Source organism: Silene latifolia, chromosome 1 (assembly GCF_048544455.1).
Source record: "Silene latifolia isolate original U9 population chromosome 1, ASM4854445v1, whole genome shotgun sequence".
NCBI classification, from domain to species: domain Eukaryota; kingdom Viridiplantae; phylum Streptophyta; class Magnoliopsida; order Caryophyllales; family Caryophyllaceae; genus Silene; species Silene latifolia.
Genome location: NC_133526.1, coordinates 84,502,919 through 84,529,117, shown reverse-complemented (window position 1 = coordinate 84,529,117; position 26,199 = coordinate 84,502,919). Strand labels below are relative to the sequence as shown.

Sequence of the window (26,199 nt, the reverse complement as noted above, 5' to 3'; positions counted from 1 at the left end):
GGCCTTATATGGGAGGAGATGTAGGAGTCTGATTTGTTGAGACGACAGTGCTGAGGCAGTGGTTCTAGGAACGGACATGGTACATGAGATGGTTGAGCAGATTAAGATGATCAGGGAAAGGATGAGAGCAGCTCAGGATAGACAAAAGAGTTATGCAGATCTACATCGCCGGGATATAAAGTTTCAGGTTGGGGACAAGGTCCTTCTGAAAGTGTCTCCTATGCGTGGGGTTATGAGATTTGGGAAGAAAGGCAAGCTGAGTCAGAAATTCATCGGGCCTTATGAGATCTTAGAACGGGTTGGAGAGGTTGCTTATCGTTTGGCTTTACCAGATGCGTTGGAGAGGGTGCATAATGTGTTTCATGTGTCCCAGTTGCGCAAGTATGTGAGTGATCCATCACATGTGTTAGAGGCAGAGAGCCTAGAACTAGATGAGTCCTTGTCTTATCTTGAGGTGCCTAAAAGATTCTTGACCGGAAGGTTAGGAAGACTAGGAGTGGTGAGACAGTTTTGCTCAAGATCCTTTGGTCTAATCACGAGACTGAGGAAGCTACATGGGAGGCAGAGGAGGCCATGAGAGCGCGTTACCCTTTCCTTTTTGATCAGGTATGTATGGTTACGGGGACGTAACCTTGTTTCTTTTAGGGGGGTAGGAGATGATCGCAAAGAGTTTTTAAGAGTTTTTATACCATTTTTGGTGTTGTGTCGGTATGTGTCAGTATGTTTTGTTGGGGTTGAGTCGGGTTAAGTTTGGTTAGTAGCAAGTTTTTATGTTGAGTTTTGTTTTAGTTTTTGTGTCGGAAGTGTGGTAGTATGTCTTTGTTTTGTTGTGGTTTAAACTTCGGTGACGAAGTTCTTTTTAAGGAGGGAAGACTGTAATACTATGGTTTTATGAGTCTCAGGGTACTCTATCGAGTGGGCCTTACTCTGTCGAGTAAGGGTGTTTTGCGATTTAAAATAGTTTCTGACATGTAGGGTACTCGATCGAGTAGCCTTGGTACTCGATCGAGTAGGCGGCACTCGATCGAGTACGTCAGTTACTCGATCGAGTAGCCCGGTTTGCGAGTAATGTTTTGTCGGGTTTTGTTAATAATGCGAATTAATATATAAACACTTCCGTCACTTTCATAATACGCTTAACAATCCTAATTACTTTGAAAAAAGAGATTTCAACCTACGTACTTCGCATTCATCGCATTATTGACAAATCCCAGCGCTTGGAAGGTCGGAATTCACCTTTCTTTACATCTTTGTGATTCTTGCGTCAAGGGTAAGATCTACGTACCGAATTTGTTATATTTAATTAAGTTTCGTTAAACCCTAATTTTGGGAATTGGGGATTTGTGTTAGTTTTGTGTGGTTAGTGATATATGTGATGTTATGTTAGGAGGAGGATTCGTAGAGGAGGCCTTTTGATAACAGCTATTGAGATCGTCTGACTGTGTTGCTTTCCAGGTAGGGTTTCCCTACTCAGTATTAGTCCCACAATGTTTTGGTGGTGATTTGTGGTTGTTGATTGTTATCATACGAGTATTGTGACGGTTGTTGGTTCTGATTGCTGTTTAGTAGTTGTGATTGATTGTATCTGTCTGTGTTCTTCGGGGTGCGTCCCTGGCTGAGTGGAGTCACTTGCGGGAGTGGCTTCACGCCCATTATTCGCCTTCTGTGGAACCGGCCACAGAAGGGATGTGCACATTAATGGATTTGGGTTTATCGCTCGACGGAGATGAGCGGGGCTTAGGTAGGAACAGCCGCGGTCCCCCCACTGGCGGCGAGGAGTAACCTGTTGCGATGGGTCCTCTGGCAAGGCTACACACTTTAGTGTGTAGTCAGCATTGTGGAGTTGGTGATTGAGTTCGGAGTACATCTGTGACAATTGAGCTGTGTTGTTTGTTGTATTGTTGAGTTTTATAAATTGTGTGGTTAGTACTGACCCCGTTTATTGTTTTAAAAACTGTGGTGATCCATTCGGAGATGGTGAGCAATTGTTGAGCAGGTATGAGTCGAGATACATGGGCCAGCTGGAATGTGTCACCTTCAGATGATAGAGTCTTCCGCTGTAGCTTTAGTAGTTGTCAGACATTTTTATTTAGTTGATTAGACAGTTGTTTTGGAGAACATGTAACCCGTATTTTGAGCATTTGGTTTTGGATTGTATTCTTTCACTAAACTTATACTATTTAAATGTTGTTTCGTCATTGTCTTATGATTATCATTGCCTCGGGGAACCGAGATGGTAACAGCTTTATACCTGAGTGGTCCTGGTAAGGCAATTGGAGTATGGGGGTGTTACAAGAATCATGAAAGATGACACTCATAATCCAAAGATTTATATTGTGTTACACTTAAGTTTAATATAATATCTTCTTTGAAGTAAAACACAATATTAAATCAAACAGCCGTCTTAGCTCAGCTGGTAGAGCGCATGGCTTTTAACCATGTGGCCGTGGGTTCGATTCCCACAGACGGCGTCAAAAGCTTTCATATTACGTTAATGTGACGAAACACTATTTCAGAATCTAAATTAATTTATTTATTTTGTATTAGAAATACACGATCTCATTTTGTCATTACATATTTTCACTTTCTCATCTTTCATCTAACTAAATATAAATATTTTTAAAAAATAAATAAGATTATAAAATACTAAAAATATTATATTATAATATACTTATATAAATGTTTAAATAAAATATAATTTGAAATAAAAATAATATTACAATATAAAGATTATACAAAAAGAATTATAAACGAGTTTTCGAGCCGAGCCTTGCTGAGCTCGGGCTCGCCCCGTGTTTAGCCAAGCTTGGGTCCAGCTCAAGCTCGAGCTCGGTTTGACCGAGCCCACTCCGAGGGCTCAACGAGCCGGCTCATATTATTATCAGCTCTATCTCTGCTACACGTAGTAATCAACCCTTTGAATTTTCATGGACTTTAAAACTAATTGAGTAATTGTGTTAGGATCGAAAGCTCCTGAGTTAAGAATATCCCCTTGATTAAAAAGAATAAAAAAAAATTGAAGTGATCAATGGTCGTTAAGCTCTTCCACATAGGGATGGCATTGAATAGGATTTGAATAGGATCCTATAAGATCCATATCCGATCCATATTTACAAAATCTGAAATTACCATATCCATATCCGAATCCGCAGGATCTGGGCTGGATCAGGATATATCCTATCTTTTTTATAGTAAAAGAAAACTCTCTCTTAAAATATGAAAATATTAATTTTTGGATTTTATTGCAACTTAACATACTATTTTTCTCTATTAAATACAAATAATAAAGCTAAAATTCTAAAGACATAAAAATAAAATCTTATGATATTACAATAACACTAAAAGAGTATCTTTTTTTAACCGAAAAATGTTAATAAAAAAAAAGTCATGGTTTGATTGTAAACAAACATTAGAAAAACAAAGCATATAGTTTTACTATTAGTTTAACTTAACATTTTGTTTAAGAAAATGAAATAAAAATGGATACAAGGGTAGGATCTGAATTCGACCACACGTTCCATACCCATATCATTATCCACTGGATCTTAAATATTGCGATCCATATCCACTCCGTAGGATCTGACTAGGATCTGGATTTTGTTGTCATCCCTACTTCTACGTATTCAAATATAAAATGTCATTGTGTTAGTGCATAAAACAATTTTAATTTCTATGATAATTATCACTTCGATGATATATTAAAGCTTTGATGTTTTCTTGAGAATAAGAGTTAGCTCAAGTGGGAAGAGTTCTTTTACCCTAATATATCAGTTCGATATTTATCCGCTATATGGTGTCAAAAAACATCAAAATTTCCCTCATTTGGTTAACTAAGGTATAGCCAACCTATTGAAATGTTTTTCTAAATTAATGCTTTTTCTCATTAAAATAACACGTAAAAAAGTCGTTAATAATTCATGTTAGAATTATTATAAAAAAAAAATTAGATTACTTGACTAGCGCTGGATATCAGGTATGATTGGGTTGGCCACAAGATGGGTCTGGCTAGGGATGCACATGTTGGATAGGGGCCGCCCGGGAAGTTTTCCACCATCATAGGCCGTGACTTTTTTTTTTCGGTCTATGAGGTGAATCAGGTCGGGCTAGTTGAGCGACACTTTTGTCCACCTCTACTCTTGACCACCAAGGCATTAATAAATGATAAATAAATTTGAACTTTCTAAATAAATGTGTCGAAACTAAATAAAATTGGAAAATGAAAGGGCGTCACCGGGTGTTACTCAATTTGGGCGTCACCCTCTCACATGGGGTGAGTGGGGACCCCTTCAATTAAGAATGCATGTGACAGGGTGTCACCCAGATTGCGCGCCATCGGGTGACACCCTACCACTATCAAACAATAAAATTATTGTAAATCCCATTATGTACAACTAAAGGACAACAACAATGCTAGAAGTATCACGCCAATTTAATTCACTTCCAAATAATAATGCTAGAAGCCTCATCCATTTTTATTTCACTTCCGCCTCATCACACAACAAAATTCTTCTTTCTCGTCAATAATAAAAAGTTCCTTATATGAATGACATTGGTTCTTTACTTTAAAAATTAATTTAATATAATTAAGGTTTTTCTTATTTTGTAATCAACGAGAAAGGAGAATTTAATGAATGAAATTTCTAAGAAATCAATTAGCTTAGTTGGTAAGAATCATGAAAGATGATACTCATAATCTAAAGATTTATATTGTGTTACACTTAAGTTTAATATAATATCTTCTTTGAAGTAAAACATAATATTAAATCAAACAGCCATCTTAGCTCAGCTGGTAGAGCGCATGGCTTTTAACCATAGGCCGTGGGTTCGATTCCCACAGATGGCGTCAAAAGCTTTCATATTACGTTAATGTGACGAAACACTAATTCAGAATCTAAATTAATTTATTTATTTTGTATTAGAAATACACGATCTCATTTTGTCATTACATATTTTAACTTTCTCATCTTTCATCCAACTAAATATAAATATTTTTAAAAAACAAGTAAGATTATAAAATACTAAAAATATTATATTATAAAATACTTATATAAATGTTTAAATAAAATATAATTTGAAATAAAAATAATATTACAATATAAAGATTATTGTAATACTCCGTATTTATGAGTCTTTGGGTACTCTATCGAGTAGCCCTTACTCTGTCGAGTATGGGCAAGTTGCGGAATAACATAGTTTCTGACCTGTTGGGTACTCGATCGAGTAGCTGGGGCACTCGATCGAGTAGGGGGGTACTCGATCGAGTGCCTTGGGTACTCGATCGAGTGTCCGGTTTTACAGGGGAGTTTTCTCGGGTTTTGTTAATTACGCGATTAAGGTATTTAAACATATTCGTAATTGTTTTAAATCACTTTTTACAAAACCTAAAACCTGTTTAAGAGAGAAAGCAACTAGTTCTTCTTCCTAATCGCGTTCTTGACAATTCCCGGAGTTCAGACGGTCAGTTCGTATCGTAGTTCATGTCGTTGGATTCCTTGCGTCGAGGGTAAGCTTTTAATATAATTTCTATAATGTTTTGTTAAGATTGATGAAACCCTAATTTAGGAATTGGGGGTTTTTATGAGTAGTATTTGAATGGTAGCATCTATGTGTTGTATGGTAGGAGGAGAATTCGTAGAGGAGCCGTTTTGATACAAATTTGTAGATCCCGTCTGCGTGTTGTGCTTTCCGGTAGGATTCCCTACTCAGTATTAGTCCCATAATGGGATATTGATGATGTGCTGTACTTAGTTGTTGATATGATGATTGTGATTGTGATTGTGATTGTGATTGGTTTCTATGGCTCTCGAGATGCGTTCTCGCCTGAGTGGGGTCACTTGCGGGAGTGACTTCACGCCCTAGTTTCGCCCTTCGTGGAACCCGCCACGAAAGGGGATGTGCACATTAATGGGACAGGGTTATCGCTCGGTATGATGAGCGGGGCTTAGGTGGGAACGGTGCGGTCCCCCATGGCGTGGCTGGTCCAGTGGACCATCGATCGAGATGATGGGAATTGATTGGTGGTGTGTGTGTGTGTGTGTGACAGTTAAGCTGTCTGTTTATCTTATTGTTGATATATGTATTGAATTGTGTGATTAGTCTCGACCCGTTTAAATGTTTTAAAAGCGTGGTGATCCATTCGGGGTGGTGAGCAGTTATTGAGCAGGTATGATATGACGCGTATGGGATAGCTGGGATGAGTCATCACGTGGCTGTTAGAAGTCTTCCGCTGTGTCAGACGAAGTCTAGTAGCTTTGATAGTTTAGTTGTAAACCGTATGATAAGCTTGTAATTCCTTTTATTAGTTTTGGTTATAACATGTAATCACTTAATCTATAATTACTTTAAAAGTACGTTTCTTTATTGTCTTATGATATTCAGTACCTCGGGCAACCGAGATGGTAGTATCCATATACCTGAGTGGTCCTGGTAAGGCACTTGGAGTATGGGGGTGTTACAAATGGTATCAGAGCGACGATTTTGGAACCTGTAACAAATGAACATAATGAACATAGGGAGTCTAATAAAATGAACCTGGTGTATGTGTAATGGGAGCCCCAGCTGATGCTAGGTTTTGGGTGAGTAGGCGCCCTCACTTCAAAATCTTGGCCCCATGATACTTAAGCCAGTCACATGGTATGGGAACGTGGAGTCCGTGTGTATATGTGCGACGTGTACGTTAATTGTGCTGTATATGGTTTGTTGAAAGCATGTTGCATGATAGTTGGTTGACATGTTGGTTGGAATCGTTGGAAAAGTATATGAGAATGATGAATGATATGGTAGAAAAAGAAAGTAGTTCGTATATGATGATGTGTGATGAAGTGGATTTGTAATGTTGTTGTATTAGCAACATGGAAATAGGATTTGTAGTGTATGGGTGTGGTTTGTGTTCTGAAAAGTTGTGAAAATTTAAAACATGCGGGTAATACATGATTGAAAGTTGAATGTTATATGAGCATGATAGATGGTAATGTTTGACTTTTGGTAAGTGGTAACATGAAGAATAGAGGTTCAATGATATGTGTTTTATATGACGAATTGGATGAAAAGCATGATGGTTGTTTATAACGTGGCACTTGATAACACGAAGTAGATTATTTTGTTAATTGTATGAGGAGTCGCGCAGATTTGAATGCGTAGTTGTAATCATAATGTTGAAATAATAATGAATGCATAGTACGTTAGGATAGGTGAGATAACATTTGGGTAGTATTCGCGAGTCTGCATGACTCGATCGAGTGGGTTTGATTCGATCGAGTGGGTACTTATCGTTATGTTGACCAGAATCGTGTTTTTGGGCACTCGATCGAGTACCTCGGGCACTCGATCGAGTATGGGGTCACTCGATCGAGTAGCCGGGCTACTCGGTCGAGTAAGTCAGAGATCAGAAGGTCTGTTTGGGTTCTGGAGTCGGGGCACTCGATCGAGCATGTTGGGCGCTCGATCGAGTAGCCTCAACTCGATCGAGTAGGTTCTGGTACTCGATCGAGTGGGGTCTGTGCAGGTCATATGCGTATTTCGGGTCATATGTTTGTCTTTTGACATTCGTTGCATATTATGTTTAATTCAAAGGTGTTGTATTACTTCTTTATGCATTGTTTTACGTATGTGTTGGTCCTGAAGCGTAAGTTACCCAATCTTATGATGTAAAGAGTGGCACTATGACGAGTATGAGTTCGGTGGGGAGGACATGAGTTATATGTGATTATGATAGATGGTGGAAAAAGAAAAGGAAGATTGGTATAGTTTATTGAGGCATGGCGCACGTTTTGCGAGACGGGATGAGTGATATGATTGTGTGTTGAGTAATGTGAAAATAAGTGAATATAGACAAGGGATGATGTGAGTATAATGAACGTGAGAATGAAAAGATTGAAAGTAAGAATGTGGATAGTGGCACCTTGAGATGTGTAAAGAGTTAAGGAGGGAAATGGTTAGGAGTCGTGTGGGTTATGGATTCATGTAGTGAAAGTTCGTTTAAAGGGGTTGAGAAGAGTAATATATAGTGAACTTTGTGGAGACATGTCGCGAGGTGTATTTGTAGACAGTGAGTGAGTTTGGGAGGTTTGGTTTATTAAAGGATGAAACTACTGTGTGAGTTCCTTGGGTAATTAACGGTATTAAATGAATTCTGATTTCTAGAGATGTAAAAAGGGAGATGCAATTGTTTGAACATTAAACGTTGGTTCTATGGATAGATTAGTGGCAAGTATGAGTGATAGCATAATAAGAGAAGATCCATGGTAAGAAAGAGTGAGATGATGTCGGTAGAAAATAATGGAATTTGAGTTTTGGAGCAACGAAGGGGTAACTGGATTTCTAAAGAGTTAGCTAGAAGAAATAAGGAGTTGAACTATTAATTGGTATTATTGAGTGTAAAGAGAAAAGAAGGACAAAAGTAAGCTGAGGAAAATATTCACCGGAGTTATGTGATATAAAGGTAAGGAATCATTGAAATGTGTGATAGCGTCACGAGGATGTTAGCTAAAGGTTATATAGGAGTTTCAGGACAACATGATTGATAATGAGTTTCGAGGAATTAAGGGAGCAAGAAGTTGGTGGAGTATTGGCACGATACGAGGTATTTGGTGGAGAGTTGGATGACAACACAAATAAGATAATATTGGGAATAATGTTGAGGTAATTTTGTGGATGAGTTTGATGTTCGTTATTTGGAATGATAACCAAAGATAGGAGAAAAACCGTGTTATTTTGATATGAGTGTAAGAGATTTGATATACGAGCAGTGGTGGTATTGTGGTGTTGTCACTAGTGGTTAAGAGTGATGGTATATTAGAAAGGTAGCAATCCTAAAGAGGTTGATTTGGTAGGGACCTGATTGTTGTGTATGATTGTGAGAGGGTATAAGACGTGGTTAGATGAGGCGGATGCTAATAGTTGAATAGTAAAGGTATGGTTATATTTGGCAGGAAGTGATGGTTGTGCGAATGGGGGAATATGTTATGAGGGGCATATGAGTTAAACTCGGGCGACAGGTAACCTTTATCGAGTGGTAACTTACGTGGTCAGGATTGACTAGTTGGTCGTGATTACGGGTCTATGATATGTGTAAATGTTTGTGTGAGGTTCTGACCTCACAAGAAGTGGTATGGTGTGATAATTATAAAGTTGTTTTATGAATGTTCTGTAATATATATGTTGGACACGGTAATTTAATTGAATGATATCCAAAAAGGTAATAACTTGATTGATTTGACATGGCTAATTATAATTTTATGTGTATTGATAACACATGTGTATTCCGGGAAATGGCAGAGAGGATGTTCATGAGATGCTTATCTGTTTATCCATATAATATGTTGCGTGGTGATTTAATAAAGTGGATTTGAGCAAGTTTTTCTTGTCCGAGAAGTTATCTTTGAGTCGTATTTATGGGAATTGTATGCGGTTGTGATGTCTATCGGTGTGGTTATGGTGCCTCGGGTGGTGATCCGGTACGGTACATTGTCTTTGTGATGCGGGTATTTTCGCACTACGGTGTGGCTGTTGGTGGCGGTGTTGTGATGCCGTCACCGGTTGTGGTGGAGTAGGCGGGATGATTATGATTCGGGTTTCGAAAGTACATACCAGTTATACATAGATTGTTGTTTTGTTTGATATTGCTCTCTGCGAGTGTCAGTTTGTGCTGATAGACAGTTGTCTTGCTTATTGATGTTTTCTTTACCAGGTTAAGTTAAGAATGAGGTAGAGTATGATATGAAATAGAGTTGAATATGTTTTCGTTGTTGTCATGGTATAGTGATGTTCTATTGATGGGACACGGTTGTGAGAGGTTGTTACAGTAATTTTGATCTTGTTCTAGATAAGGCTTTAGTAGACATGGTAATGGAAAATGATTCGTGGAACATGTGTTGTAATGATCTGAAAGCGGCAGGTAGTTCATAATCTTTTGTTGGGACAGTGAGTGTAGGGTGTTGGGGGAATTAGTGTCATATTAAGTTATGTATGAGTTTTGCAGTAATGAAGGAAAGAACTTGAGGATCTGGAATGAGTGCACGTAACAAGTGTGGATCGTGAGTTATGCTTTTGATGATGGGAGTTTCATATAGTTTATATAGAAAGGTATGTCATGTTGCGGTAATGTGGAAAAGTTGAAGTTTTGGGTTAAGATAAAGACATTGAGGTATAGGTTAGGTGGTGTGACGAGTGAATTGAAGTATGAGAATTGTTTAAGTAAGAGAGCCTTGGATACATGCATGGCGAGTGTTTAGAGTATAGGTGGTTATCTATGTCATGTGATGATGATGAGAATAATGAGAAGATATAACTAAGGATATAGTATTAGTAGGTTACGAGGACGTAACATTTATCTTAAGAGGAGTAGGATGCGATAAAAGAGATTTTGATGGTTGTTCATATGGTAGTATATTTGGAAGTAGAGTGTTGGTGTAGCATAAGATACGGATTTGTATATGTTGTGGTTGATAGTGTTAAAGGTCACGGACGTGCTTGTAGTAGTTTGATGTTAGGAATGCGAGAATACTTCGATAGTATTGACAGTTGGATGATGAGATTATGAGTGTGAGTAAACTTCGAGGACGAAGTTCCTTTTAAGGGTGGTAGAATGTAACATTCCGTTTGATGTCTATGAGTGTCTTGATTTTGGATTTGATAGTGGATGATATTATGGAGCTAGCAGCGTTAGAGGATGGTAGTTGGTTATGTATGGAGTTGGTGTCGTGAGAGATATATATGTGGTGGATACGGTATAGTGAGTCATGTTGTGGAAGTAAACATAGTTGGTGGAGTGGGTGTTAAGGGTTCATGCTCTATGTTCGGTCGAGTTCTTGAGTCCTTAGCTAAGTTGTTGTGTCTTGGTCGAGTCTGTATGGTTGTTTTTATGTATGGGTTGAACTTCGGGGACGAAGTTCCTTTTAAGGAGGGAAGACTGTAATACTCCGTATTTATGAGTCTTTGGGTACTCTATCGAGTAGCCCTTACTCTGTCGAGTATGGGCAAGTTGCGGAATAACATAGTTTCTGACCTGTTGGGTACTCGATCGAGTAGCTGGGGCACTCGATCGAGTAGGGGGGTACTCGATCGAGTGCCTTGGGTACTCGATCGAGTGTCCGGTTTTACGGGGGAGTTTTCTCGGGTTTTGTTAATTACGCGATTAAGGTATTTAAACATATTCGTAATTGTTTTAAATCACTTTTTACAAACCTAAAACCTGTTTAAGAGAGAAAGCAACTAGTTCTTCTTCCTAATCGCGTTCTTGACAATTCCCGGAGTTCAGACGGTCAGTTCGTATCGTAGTTCGTGTCGTTGGATTCCTTGCGTCGAGGGTAAACTTTTAATATAATTTCTATAATGTTTTGTTAAGATTGATGAAACCCTAATTTAGGAATTGGGGGTTTTTATGAGTAGTATTTGAATGGTAGCATCTATGTGTTGTATGGTAGGAGGAGAATTCGTAGAGGAGCCGTTTTGATACAATTTGTAGATACCGTCTGCGTGTTGTGCTTTCCGGGTAGGATTCCCTACTCGGTATTAGTCCCATAATGGGATATTGATGATGTCTTTGTAGTTAGTTGTTGATATGATGATTGTGATTGTGATTGTGATTGTGATTGGTTTCTATGGCTCTCGAGATGCGTTCTCGGCTGAGTGGGGTCACTTGCGGGAGTGACTTCACGCCCTAGTTTCGCCCTTCGTGGAACCCGCCACGAAAGGGGATGTGCACATTAATGGGACAGGGTTATCGCTCGGTATGATGAGCGGGGCTTAGGTGGGAACGGCTGCGGTCCCCCCCGGGCGGTGGTGGTCCAAAGTGGACGATCGATCTCGAGATGATGGGAATTGATTGGTGGTGTGTGTGTGTGTGTGTGTGATTAAGCATGTCTGTTTATCTTATTGTTGATATATGTATTGAATTGTGTGATTAATCTTGACCCCGTTTAATTGTTTTAAAAGCTGTGGTGATCCATTCGGGGGTGGTGAGCAGTTATTGAGCAGGTATGATATGACGCGTATGGGATAGCTGGGATGAGTCATCACGTGGCTGTTAGAAGTCTTCCGCTGTGTCAGACGAAGTCTAGTAGCTTTGATAGTTTAGTTGTAAACCGTATGATAAGCTTGTAATTCCTTTTATTAGTTTTGGTTATAACATGTAATCACTTAATCTATAATTACTTTAAAAGTACGTTTCTTTATTGTCTTATGATATTCAGTACCTCGGGCAACCGAGATGGTAGTATCCTTATACCTGAGTGGTCCTGGTAAGGCACTTGGAGTATGGGGGTGTTACAATTATACAAAAAGAATTATAAACGAGCTTTCGAGCCGAGCCTTGCTGAGCTCGGGCTCGCCCCGTGTTTAGCCAAGCTTGGGTCCAGCTCAAGCTCGAGCTCGGTTTGACCGAGCCCACTCCGAGGGCTCAACGAGCCCGCTCATATTATTATCAGCTCTATCTCTGCTACACGTAGTAATCAACCCTTTGAATTTTCATGGACTTTAAAACTAATTAAGTAATTGTGTTAGGATCGAAAGCGCCTGAGTTAAGAATATCCCCTTGATTAAAAAGAATATAAAAAAATTGAAGTGATCAATGGTCGTTAAACTCTTCCACATAGGGGTGACATTGAATAGGATCCTATAAGATCCATATCCGGTCCATATTTACAAAATATGAAAGTACCATATCCATATCGAAATCTGCAGGATCTGGGCTGGATCAGGATATATCCTATCTTTTTTATAGTAAATGAAAACTCTCTCTTAAAATATGAAAATATTAATTTTTGGATTTTATTGCAACTTAACATACTATTTTTCTCTATTAAATACAAATAATAAAGCTAAAATTCTAAAGACATAAAAATAAAATCTTATGATATTACAATAACACTAAAAAAGTATCTTTTTTTAACCGAAAAATGTTAATAAAAAAAAGTCATGGTTTGATTATAAAAAACCATTAGAAAAACAAAGCATATAGTTTTACTATTTGTTTAACTTAACATTTTGTTTAGGCAAATGAAATAAAATTGGATACAAGGGTAGGATCTGGATTTCGACCACACATTCCATACCCATATCATTATCCACGGGATCTTAAATATTGCGATCCATATCCACTCCGTAGGATCTGAGTAGGATCTGGATTTTGTTGCCATCCCTACTTCTACGTATTCAAATATAAAATGTCATTGTGTTAGTGCATAAAACTTTTTTAATTTATATGATAATTATCACTTCGATGATATATTAAAGTTTTGAAGTTTTCTTGAGAATAAGAGTTAGCTCAAGTGGTAAGAGTTCTTTTACCCTAATTATATCAGTTCGATATTTATCCGCTACATAGTGTAAAAAAACATCGAAATTTTCCTCATTTGGTTAACTAAGGTGTAGCCTACCGATTGAAACTTTTTTCTAAACTAATGCTTTTTATCATTAAAATAACACGTAAAAAAGTCCTTAATAATTCATGTTAGAATTATTCTAAAAAAAAAAAATTAGATTACTTGACTAGCGCTTGATATCGGGTATGATTGGGTTGGCCACAAGATGGGCCTGGCTAGGGATGCACATGTTGGATAGGGGCCGCCAAAGTACTTTTCCACCATTATAGGCCGTGACTTTTTTTTTCGGTCTATGAGGTGGATCAGGTCGGGCTAGTTGAGCGACACTTTTGTCCACCTCTACTCTTGACCACCAAGGCATTAATAAACGATAAATAAATTTGAACTTTCTAAATAAATGTGTCGAAACTAAATAAAATTGTAAAATAAAAGAGCGTCACCGGGTGTCACTCAATTTGGACGTCACCCTCTCACATGGGGTGAGTGGGGACCTCTTCAATTAAGAATGCATGTGAGAGGGTGGCACCCAGTTTGAGCGCCATCGGGTGGCACCCTATCACTATCAAACAATAAAATTAGTGTAAATCCCATTATGTACATTTAAAGGACAACAACAATGCTAGAAGTATCACGCCATTTTATTTCACTTCCAAATAACAATGCTAGAAGCCTCAACCCATTTTATTTCACTTCCGCCTCGTCACACAACAAAATTCTTCTTTCTCGTCAATAGTAAAAAGTTCCTTATATAAATGGCAATGGTTCTCTACTTTAAAAAGCAATTTAATATAATTAAGGTTTTTCTTATTTTGTAATCAACGAGAAAGGAGAATTTAATGAATGAAATTTCTAAGAAATCAATTAGCTTAGTTGGTAAGAATAATGAAAGATGATACTCATAATCCAAAGATTTATATTGTGTTAAACTTAAGTTTAATATAATATCTTCTTTGAAGTAAAACACAATATTAAATCAAACAGTTTCTTAGCTCAGCTGGTAGAGCGCATGGCTTTTAACCATGTGGCCGCAGGTTCGATTCCCACAGACAGCGTCAAAATCTTTCATATTACGTTAATGTGACGAAACACTAATTCAGAATCTAAATTAATTTATTTATTTTGTACGATCTCATTTTGTCATTACATATTTTCACTTTCTCATCTTTCATCCAACTAAATATAATTATTTTAAAAAAACAAATAAGATTATAAAATACTAAAAAAATTATATTATAATATACATATATAAATGTTTAAATAAAATATAATTTGAAATAAAAATAATATTACAATATAAAGATTATACAAAAAGAATTATAAACGAGATTTCGAGCCGAGCCTTGCTAAGCTCGGGCTCGCTCCGTGTTTAGCCAAGCTTGGCTCCAGCTCAAGCTCGAGCTCGGTTTGACCGAGCCCACACCGAGGGCTCAACGACCCGGCTCATATTATTATCAGCTCTATCTCTGCTACACATAGTAATCAACCCTTTGAATTTTCATGGACATTAAAACTAATTGAGTAATTGTGTTAGGATCGAAAGCTCCTGAGTTAAGAATATCTCCTTGATTAAAAAGAATAAAAAAAAATTGAAGTGATCAATGGTCGTTAAGCTCTTCCATATAGGGATGGCAATGAATAGGATCCTATAAGATCAATATCCCAGTCCATATTTACAAAATCTGAAATTACCATATCCATATCCGAATCCGCAGGATCTGGGCTGGATCAGGATATATCCTATCTTTTTTATAGTAAAAGAAAACTCTCTCTTTAAATATGAAAATATTAATTTTTGGATTTTATTGCAACTTAACATACTATTTTTCTCTATTAAATACAAATAATAAAGCTAAAATTCTAAAGACATAAAAATAAAATCTTATGATATTACAATAACACTAAAAAAGTATCTTTTTTTTAACCCAAAAATGTTAATAAAAAAAAGTCATGGTTTGATTATAAAAAAACATTAGAAAAACAAAGCATATAATTTTACTATTTGTTTAACTTAACATTTTGTTTAAGAAAATGAAATAAAAATGGATCCAAGGGTAGGATATGGATTTCGACCACACGTTCCATACCCATAACATTATCCACCGGATCTTAAATATTGTGATCCATATCCACTCCGTAGGATATGAGTAGGATCTGGATTTCGTTGCCACCCCTACTTTTACGTATTCAAATATAAAATGTCATTGTGTTAGTGCATAAAGCAATTTTAATTTCTATGATAATTATCACTTCGATGATATATTAAAGCTTTGAAGTTTTCTTGAGAATAAGAGTTAGCTCAAGTGGTAAGAGTTCTTTTACCCTAATTATATCAGTTCGATATTTATCCGCTACATAGTGTAAAAAAACATCGAAATTTTCCTCATTTGGTTACCTAAGGTGTAGCCTACCTATTGAAACTTTTTTTCTAAACTAATGCTTTTCCTCATTAAAATAACACGTAAAAAAGTTGTTAATAATTCATATTAGAATTATTCTAAAAAAAAAACTAGATTACTTGACTAGCGCTGGATATCGGGTATGATTGGGTTGGCCACAAGATGGGCCTGGCTAGGGATGCACATGTTGGATAGGGGCCGCCCGAGTAGTTTTCCACCATCATAGTCCGTGACTTTTTTTTTCGGTCTATGAGGTGGATCAGGTCGGGCTAGTTGAGCGACAATTTTGTCCACCTCTACTCTTGACCACCAAGGCATTAATAAATGATAAATAAATTTGGACTCTCTAAATAAATGTGTCAAGACTAAATAAAATTGGAAAATGAAAGGGCGCCACCGGATCACTCAATTTGGGCATCACCCTCTCACATGGGGTGAGTGGGGACCTCTTCAATTAAGAATGCATGTGAGAGGGTGACACCCAATTTGAGCGCCATCGAGTGGCACCCTATCACTATCAAACAATAAAATTAGTGTAAATCTCATTATGTACAGTTAAAGGACAACAACAATGCTAGAAGTATCACGCCATTTTATTTCACTTCCAAATAACAATCCTAGAAGCCTCATCCCTTTTTATTTCACTTCCGCCTCGTCACACAACAAAATTCTTCTTTCTCGTCAATAGTAAAAAGTTCCTTATATGAATGACATTGGTTCTCTAATTTAAAAATCAATTTAATATAATTAAGGTTTTTCTTATTTTGTAATCAACGAGAAACGAGAATTTAATGAATGAAATTTCTAAGAAATCAATTAGCTTAGTTGGTAAGAATCATGAAAGATGATACTCATAATCTAAAGATTTATGTTGTGTTACACTTATGTTTAATATAATATCTTCTTTGGAGTAAAACACAATATTAAATCAAACAGCCGTCTTAGCTCAGCTTAGTGGGTTCGATTCCCACAGACGGCTTCAAAAGCTTTCATATTACGTTAATGAGACGAAACATTAATTCAGAATCTAAATTTATTTATTTATTTTGTATTAGAAACACGCTCGGTTTGACCGAGCCCACTCCGAGGGCTCAACGAGCCGGCTCATATTATTAACAGCTCTATCTATGCTACACGTAGTAATTAACCCTTTGACTTTTCATGGACTTTAAAACTAATTGAGTAACTGTGTTAGGATCGAAAGCTCCTGAGTTAAGAATATCCCCTTGATTAAAAAGAATAAAAAAAAATTGAAGTGATCAATGGTCGTTAGGCTCTTCCACATAGGGATGGCATTGAATAAAATTCGAATAGGATCCTATAAGATCCATATCCGATCCATATTTACAGAATCTGAAATTTTCTTATCCATATCGGGAACCGTAGGATCTGGACTGGATCAGGATATAGCCTATCTTTTTTAAAGTAAAGAAAACTCTCTCTTAAAATATGAAAATATTAATTTTTTGATTTTATTGCAACGTAACATACTATTTTTCTCTATTAAATACAAATAATAAAGCTAAAATTCTAAAAACATAAAAATAAAATCTTATGATATTACAATAACACTAAAAAAGTATCTTTTTTTTAACCGAAAAATATTAATTACAAAAAATTATGGTTTGATTTATGAAAAAGCATTAGAAAAAAAAAGCATATAGTTTAAATATTTATTTAACTTAATATATTGTTTAAGAAAATGAAATATAAAAGGATCCAAGGGTAGGATCTGGATTTTGACCACTCGTTCCATACCCATATAATTATCCACTGGATCTTAAATATTGCGATCCATATCTGGTCCGTAGGATCTGGATTTTTTTGCCATCCCTAATTTCACGTATTCAAATATAAAATGTCATTGTAATAGTGCATAAAACAGTTTTAAATTCTATGATAATTATCACTTCGATGATATATTAAAGCTTTGAAGTTTTCTTGAGAATAAGAGTTGGCTCAAGTGGTAAGAGTTCTTTTACCCTATTTATATAAGTTCGATATTTATCCGATATATGGTGTAAAAAAACTTCGAAATTTTCCTCATTTGGTTAACTAAAGTGTAGTCTACCTATTGAAACTTTTTTCTAAATCATTGTTGTTTCTCATTAAAATAACACGTAAAAAAGTCGTTCATAAGTCATGTTAGAACTATTCTAAAAAAAATTAGATTACTTAACTAGCGCTGGATATCGGATATGGTTGGGTTGGCCACAAGATGGACCTGGCTAGGGATGCACATGTTGGATAGGGGCCGCCCGAGTAGTTTTCCACCATCATGGGCCGTTACTTTTTTTTTCAGCCTACGAGGTGGATCAGGTCGGGCTAGTTGAGCGACACTTTTGTCCACCTCTACTCTTGATCATCAAGGCACTAAAAAATGGTAAATAAATTTGGACTCTCTAAATAAGTGTATCGAAACTAAATAAAATTGGAAAATGAAATGGCACTACCGGGTTGCACTCAATTTGGGCATCACCCTCTCACATGGGGTGAGTGGGGACCCCTTCAATTAAGAATGCATGTGAGAGAGTGGCACCTAATTTGGGCGTCACCGGGTGGCGCCCTATAACTGTCAAACAATAAAATTAGTGTAAATCCCATTTTGTACAATTAAAGGACAACAACAATGCTAGAAGTCTCACGCAATTTTATTTCACTTCCAAATAACAATGCTAGAAGCCTCATCCCTTTTTATTTCACTTCCGCCTCGTCACACAACAAAATTCTTCTTTCTCGTCAATAGTAAAAAGTTTCTTATATGAATGACATTGGTTCTCTACTTAAAAAATCAATTTAATATAATTAAGATTTTTCTTATTTTGTAATCAACGAGAAAGGAGAATTTAATGAATGAAATTTCTAATAAATCAATTAGCTTAGTTGGTAAGAATCATGAAAGATGATACTCATAATCTAAAGATTTATGTTGTGTTACATTTAAGTTTAATATAATATCTTCTTTGAAGTAAAACACAATATTAAATCAAACAGTTGTCTCAGCTCAGCCGGCAGAGCGCTTGGCTTTTAACCATGTGGTTGTGGGTTCGATTCCCACAGACGGCGTCAAAAGCTTTCATATTACGTTAATGTGACGAAACATTAATTCAGAATCTAAATTAATGTTATTATTTTGTATTAGAAATACACGATCTCATTTTGTCATTACATATTTTCACTTTCTCATCTTTCATCCAACTAAATATAAATATTTTTAAAAAACAAATAAGATTATAAAATACTAAAAATATTATATTATAAATTACTTATATAAGTGTTTAAATAAAATATAAGTAGTTTAAACCCGTACAAAATTGCACGGGTATGTATTTAGGCCGGTATTAATGATTTTGGATGTTTTTTTTTTTTTTTGCATTTCTATTGTAATTATTAGTGTAAAATGGTTACACTTGTTTTAAATACGTGTTCAAATGCAATAGTTTAAGAGGAAATAACGTAATATACTATTGTAAATAAAATTTGCATACATAAAAAACTTTACACCCCGAATAAAGAAATATAATTTAATAATCTACTTTAACACCACTTAGTGTAACATCAGAATGTCAAAGCTTATATGATTTATTGGTGAAATTAGTGTGTGCTAGTAAACCCATATACAATTAAGTACATGGATCGATAAATAATATTTCGTATTTTGTTTTGATAATTAAATATTTCTTATTTTTAACTAATAAATTCAAAGATGCCCTATTTATTATAAAATTTCAAATTGTTAAAATAAAATTAATAATCCGTATACAAATAAAATCCAAGTGTAAAGCTTGGGCTATAATCGCTTTGGACTCGTTGTTAGTAAATTTATTGCATATGTATAAATATAGTTTTATCAAATTATTCGGAATGTATAAAATTATTTCGTAGTATTATTTTCATTTATTCCGATTTGTGATTCATACCGCTTATATGCCATTAATTTCATTTATTCGGAATGTATAAAATTAATTCATAGTATTTGTTCTATGACGGAATTTGTAGGATATTTGTATTGGCGGAATTCTGAAGAAATATACTCCTTTGCACACTAACGGGTCCCACCATAACATGAATTTAAAAAAAAAATTCTTAGTTAATGAGGTGGCACGTCCTGGATTGAGTATTGTCTTCTGAATTAATAAAGATAAGATTTGAAATAAAAATAATAATACAATATAAAGATTATATAAAAAGAATTATAAACGAGCTTTTGAGCCGAGCCTTGCTGAGCTCGGGCTCGCCCCGTGTTTAGCCAAGCTTGGCTCCAGCTCAAGCTCGAGCTCGGTTTAACCGAGCCCACTCCGAGAGCTCAATGAGCCGGCTCATATTATTAACCGCTCTATCTCTGCTACACGTAGTAATCAACCCTTTGAATTTTCATGGACTTTAAAACTAATTGAGTAATTGTGTTAGGATCGAAAGCTCCTGCGTTAAGAATATCCACTTGATTAAAAAGAATAAAAAAAATTGAAGTGATCGATGGTCGTTAAGCTCTTCCACATAGGGATGGCATTGAATAGGATTTGAATAGGATCCTATAAGATCCATATCCGGTCCATATTTACAAAATCTGAAATTACCATATCCATATCCGGATCCGCAGGATCTGGGCTGGATCAGGATATATCCTATCTTTTTTATAGTAAAAGAAAACCCTCTCTTAAAATATGAAAATATTGATTTTTGGATTTTATTGCAACTTAACATACTATTTTTCTCTATTAAATACAAATAATAAAGCTAAAATTCTAAAGACATAAAAATAAAATCTTATGATGTTACAATAACACAAAAAAAGTATCTTTTTCAATCGAAAAATGTTAATAAAAAAAATCATGGTTTGATTATAAAAAAAACATTAGAAAAATAAAGCATATAGTTTTACTATTTGTTTAACTTAACATATTGTTTAAGAAAATGAAATAAAAATGGATCCAAGGGTAGGATATGGATTTCGACCACACGTTTCATACCCATATCATTATCCACTGGATCTTAAATATTGCGATCCATATCCACTCCGTAGGATCTGAGTAAGATCTGGATTTTGTTGCCATCCCTACTTCTACGTATTCAAATATAAAATGTCATTGTGTTAGTGCATAAAACAATTTTAATTTCTATGATAGTTATCACTTGGATGATATATTAAAGCTTTGAATTTTTCTTGAGAATAAGAGTTAGCTCAAGTCGTAAGAGTTCTTTTACCTTAATTATATCAGTTCGATATTTATCTGCTATATGGTGTCAAAAAACATTGATATTTTCCTCATTTGTTTAACTAAGGTGTAGCCTACCTATGGAACTTTTTTTCTAAACTAATGCTTTTTCTCATTAAAATAACATGTAAAAAAGTCGTTAATAATTCATGTTAAAATTACTCTAAAAAAAAAATTAGATTACTTGACTAGCGCTGGATATCGGGTATGATTGGGTTGGCCACAATATGGGCCTGGCTAGGGATGCACATGTTGGATATCGGCCGCCCGAGTAGTTTTCCACCATCATAGGTCGTGACATTTTTTTTCGGTCTATGAGGTGGATCAGGTCGTGCTAATTGAGCGACACTTTTGTCCACCTCTACACTTGACCACCAAGGCATTAGTAAATAATAAATAAATTTGGACTCTCTAAATAAATATGTCGAAACTAAATAAAATTGGAAAATGTAAGGGCGCCACCGGGTCACTCAATTTGGGCGTCACCCTCTCACATGGGGTGAGTGGGGACCGCTTCAATTAAGAATGCATGTGCGAGAGTGACACCCAATTTGAGCGCCATCGGGTGGCATCCTATCACTATCAAACAATAAAATTAGTGTAAATCCCATTATGTACAGTTAAAGGACAACAACAATGCTAGAAGTATCACGCCATTTTATTTCATTTCCAAATAACAATGCTAGAAGCCTCATCCCTTTTTATTTCACTTCCACCTCGTCACACAACAAAATTCTTCTTTCTCGTCAATAGTAAAAAGTTCCTTATATAAATGACATTGGTTCTCTACTTTAAAAATCAATTTAATATAATTAAGGTTTTTCTTATTTTGTAATCAACGAGAAAGGGGAATTTAATGAATGAAATTTCTATGAAATCAATTAGCTTAGTTGGTAAGAATCATGAAAGATGATACTCATAATCTAAAGATTTATGTTGTGTTACACTTAAGTTTAATATAATATCTTCTTTGGAGTAAAACACAATATTAAATCAAACAGCCGTCTTAGCACAGTTGATAGAGCGCGTGGCTTTTAAGCACATGTCCGTGGGTTCGATTCCCATAGACGGCGTCAAAGGCTTTCATATTACGTTATGTGACGAAACATTAATTCAGAATCTAAATTAATTTATTTATGTTGTATTAGAAATACACGATCTCATTTTGTCATTACATATTTTCACTTTCTCATCTTTCATCCAACTAAATATAAATATTTTTTTTTTTAAAATAAGATTATAAAATACTAAAAATATTATATTATAATATACTTATATAAGTGTTTAAATAACATATAATTTGAAATAAAAATAATATTGCAATATAAAGACTATACAAAAAGAATTATAAACGAGCATTCGAGCCAAGCCTTGCTGAGCTCGAGCTCCCTCGTGTTTAGCCAAGCTCGGCTCCAGATCAAACTCGAGCTCGGATTGACCGAGCCCACTCCGAGGGCTCAACGAGCCGGCTCATATTATTAACAGCTCTGTCTATGCTCCACGTAGTAATCAACCCTTTGAATTTTCATGGACTTTAAAACTAATTGAGTAACTGTGTTAGGATCGAAAGCTCATGAGTTAAGAATATCCTCTTGATTAAAAAAGAATAAAAAAAAATTGAAGTGATCGATGGTTGTTAAGCTCTTCCACATAGGGATGGCATTGAATAAGATTTGTATAGGATCCTATAAGATCTATATCCGATCCATATTTACAGAATCTGAAATTTTCATATCCATATCCAGATCCGCAGGATCATGCGGATCTGGACTGGATCAGGATATGGCCTATCTTTTTTAAAGTAAAATAAAACTCTCTCTTAAAATATGAAAATATTAATTTTTGGATTTTATTGCAACGTAGCATACTATTTTTCTCTATTAAATATAAATAATAAAGCTAAAATTCTAGAAACATAAAAATAAAATCTTAAGATATAACAATAACACTAAAAAAGTATCTTTTTTTTAACCGAAAAATGTTAATTACAAAAAATCATGGTTTGATTTATGAATAAGCATTAGAAAAACAAAGCATATAGTTTTACTATTTGTTTAACTTAACATATTGTTTAAGAAAATGAAATAAAAAAGGATCCAAGGGTAGGATCTGGATTTCGACCACACGTTCCATACCCGTATACTTATCCACTAGATCTTAAATATTGCGATCTATATCCGGTTCGTAGGATTTGGGCAGGATCTGGATTTTGTTGCCATCTCTACTTTCACGTATTCAAATATAAAATGTAATTGTGATAGTGCATAAAACAGTTTTAAATTCTATGATAATTATCACTTCGATGATATATTAAAGTTTTGAATTTTTCAAGAGAATAAGAGTTAGCTCAAGTGGTAAGAGTTCTTTTACCCTAATTATATCAGTTCGATTTTTATCCGATATATGGTGTAAAAAAACTTCGAAATTTTCCTCATTTGGTTAACTAAGGTGTAGTCTACCTATTGAAACTTTTTTTAAATTATTGTTGTTTCTCATTAAAATAACAAGTAAAAAAGTCGCTAATAACTCATGTTAGAACTATTCTAAAAAAAATTAGATTACTTGACTAGCGCTGGATATCGGGTATGGTTGGGTTGGCCACAAGATGGACCTGGCTAGGGATGCACATGTTGGATAGGGGCCGCCCGAGTAGTTTTCCACCATCATGGGCCGTGACTTTTGTTTTTTCAGTCTATGAGGTGGATTAGGTCAGCCTAGTTGAGCGACACTTTTGTCCACCTCTACTCTTGATCATCAAGGCATTAAAAAATGATAAATAAATTTGGACTCTCTAAATAAGTGTATCGAAACTAAATAAAATTGGAAAATGAAATGGCGTCACCGGGTTTCACTCAATTTGGGCGTCACCCTATCAAATGAGGTGAGTGGGGACCCCTTCAATTAAGAAGCATGTGAGAGAGTGGCACCTAATTTGGGCATCACCGGGTGGCGCCCTATCACTGTCAAACAATAAAATTAGTGTAAATTCAATTTTGTACAATTAAAAGATAACAACAATAACCGAAGTCTCACGCCATTTTATTTCACTTCTAAATAACAATGCTAGAAGCCTCATCCCTTTTTATTTCACTTCCGCCTCGTCACACAACAAAACTCTTCTTTCTCGTCATTAGTAAAAAGTTCCTTATATGATAACATTGGTCCTCAACTTTAAAAATCAATTTAATATAATTAAGGTTTTTCTTATCTTGTAATCAACGAGAAAGGAGAATTTAATGAATGAAATTTCTAAGAAATCAATTAGCTTAGTTGGTAAGAATCATGAAAGATGATACTCATAATCTAAAGATTTATGTTGTGTTACACTTAAGTTTAATATAATATCTTCTTTGGAGTAAAACACAATATTAAATCAAATAGCCGTCTTAGCTCAGCTGGTAGAGCTCATGGCTTTTAACCATATTGTCGTGGGTTCGATTCCCACCGACGGCGTCAAAAGCTTTCATATTATGTTAATGTGACGAAACATTAATTCAGAATCTAAATTTATTTATTTATTTTGATTTAGAAATACACGATCTCATTTTGTCATTACATATTTTCACTTTCTCATCTTTCATCCAACTAAATATAAATATTTTTAAAAAATAAATAAGATTATAGAATACAAAAAATATTATTTTATAATATACTTATATAAGCGTTTAAATAAAATATAATTTGAAATAAAAATAATATTACAATATAAAGATTATACAAAAAGAAGTATAAACGAGCTTTCGAGCCGAGCCTTGCTGAGCTCGGGCTCGCGCCATGTTTAGCCAAGCTTGGCTCCAGCTCAAGCCCGAGCTCGATTTGACCGAGCCCACTCCGAGGGCTCAATGAGCCGGCTCATATTATTAACAGCTCTATCTCTGCTACACGTAGTAATCAACCCTTTGAATTTTCATGGACTTTAAAACTAATTGAGTAATTGTGTTAGGATCGGAAGCTCCTGAGTTAAGAATATCCCCTTGATTAAAAAGAATAAAATAAAATTGAAGTGATCGATGGTCGTTAAGCTCTTCCACATAGGGATGGCATTGAATAGGATTTGAATAGGATCCTATAAGATCCATATCCGGTCCATATTTACAAAATCTGAAATTACCATATCCATATCCGGATCCGCAGGATCTGGACTGGATCAGGATATATCCTTTCTTGTTTATAGTAAAAGAAAACTCTCTCTTAAAACATGAAAATATTAATTTTTGGATTTTATTGCAACTTAACATACTATTTTTCTCTATTAAATACAAATAATAAAGTTAAAATTCTAAAGACATAAAAATAAAATCTTATGATATTAGAATAACACTAAAAAAGTATCTTGTTTTAACCGAAAAATGTTAGTAAAAAAAGTCATGGTTTGATTATAAAAAAACATTAGAAAAACAAAGCATATAGTTTTACTATTTGTTTAACTTAACATTTTGTTTAAGAAAATGAAATAAAAATGGATCCAAGGGTAGGATCTGGATTTTGACCACACGTTCCATACCCATATCATTATCCACTGGATCTTAAATATTGCGATCCATATCCACTCCGTAGGATCTGGATTTTGTTGCCATCCCTACTTCTACGTATTTAAATATAAAATGTCATTGTGTTAGTGCATAAAACAATTTTAATTTCTATGATAATTATCACTTCGATGATATATTCAAGCTTTGAAGTTTTCTTGAGAATAAGAGTTAGCTCAAGTAGTAAGAGTTTTTTTACTCTAATTATATCAGTTCGATATTTATTCGCTATATGGTGTCAAAAAACATCGAAATTTTCCTCATTTGGTTAACTAAACTGTAGCCTTCCTATTGAAACTTTTTTCTAAACTAATGCTTTTTCTCATTAAAATAACACGTAAAAAAGTCGTTAATAATTCATGTTAGAAATATTCTAAAAAAAAATTAGATTACTTGACTGGCGCTGGAAATCGGGTATGATTGGGTTGGCCACAAGATGGGCCTGGCTAGGGATGCACATGTTGGATAGGGGCCGCCCGAGTAGTTTTCCACCATCATAGGCCGTGACTTTTTTTTTCGGTCTATGAGGTGGATCAGGTCGGGCTAGTTGAGCGACACTTTTGGCCACCTCTACTCTTGACCACCAAGGCATTAATAAATGATAAATAAATTTGGACTCTGTAAATAAATGTGTCGAAAATAAATAAAATTGGAAAAGGAAAGGGCGCCACCGGGTCACTCAATTTGGGCGTCACCCTCTAACATGGGGTGAGTTGGGACCGCTTCAATTAAGAAT

General features: G+C 35.3%; 4 non-coding genes across 4 annotated transcripts; all 4 read left to right on the top strand.

Moving 5' to 3' along the window:
• Window positions 1-2,398: 2,398 nt before the first annotated feature.
• TRNAK-UUU (transfer RNA lysine (anticodon UUU)) lies at window positions 2,399-2,471 on the top strand. The gene has a single exon. It is a non-coding gene; the product is annotated as a tRNA-Lys (tRNA).
• A 2,300-nt stretch (window positions 2,472-4,771) lies between these two features.
• On the top strand, window positions 4,772-4,843 carry TRNAK-UUU (transfer RNA lysine (anticodon UUU)). Its single transcript has one exon. It is a non-coding gene; the product is annotated as a tRNA-Lys (tRNA).
• Window positions 4,844-18,711: 13,868 nt separating this feature from the next.
• Window positions 18,712-18,784, top strand: TRNAK-UUU (transfer RNA lysine (anticodon UUU)). The gene has a single exon. It is a non-coding gene; the product is annotated as a tRNA-Lys (tRNA).
• A 5,530-nt stretch (window positions 18,785-24,314) lies between these two features.
• TRNAK-UUU (transfer RNA lysine (anticodon UUU)) lies at window positions 24,315-24,387 on the top strand. Its single transcript has one exon. It is a non-coding gene; the product is annotated as a tRNA-Lys (tRNA).
• Window positions 24,388-26,199: the final 1,812 nt, after the last annotated feature.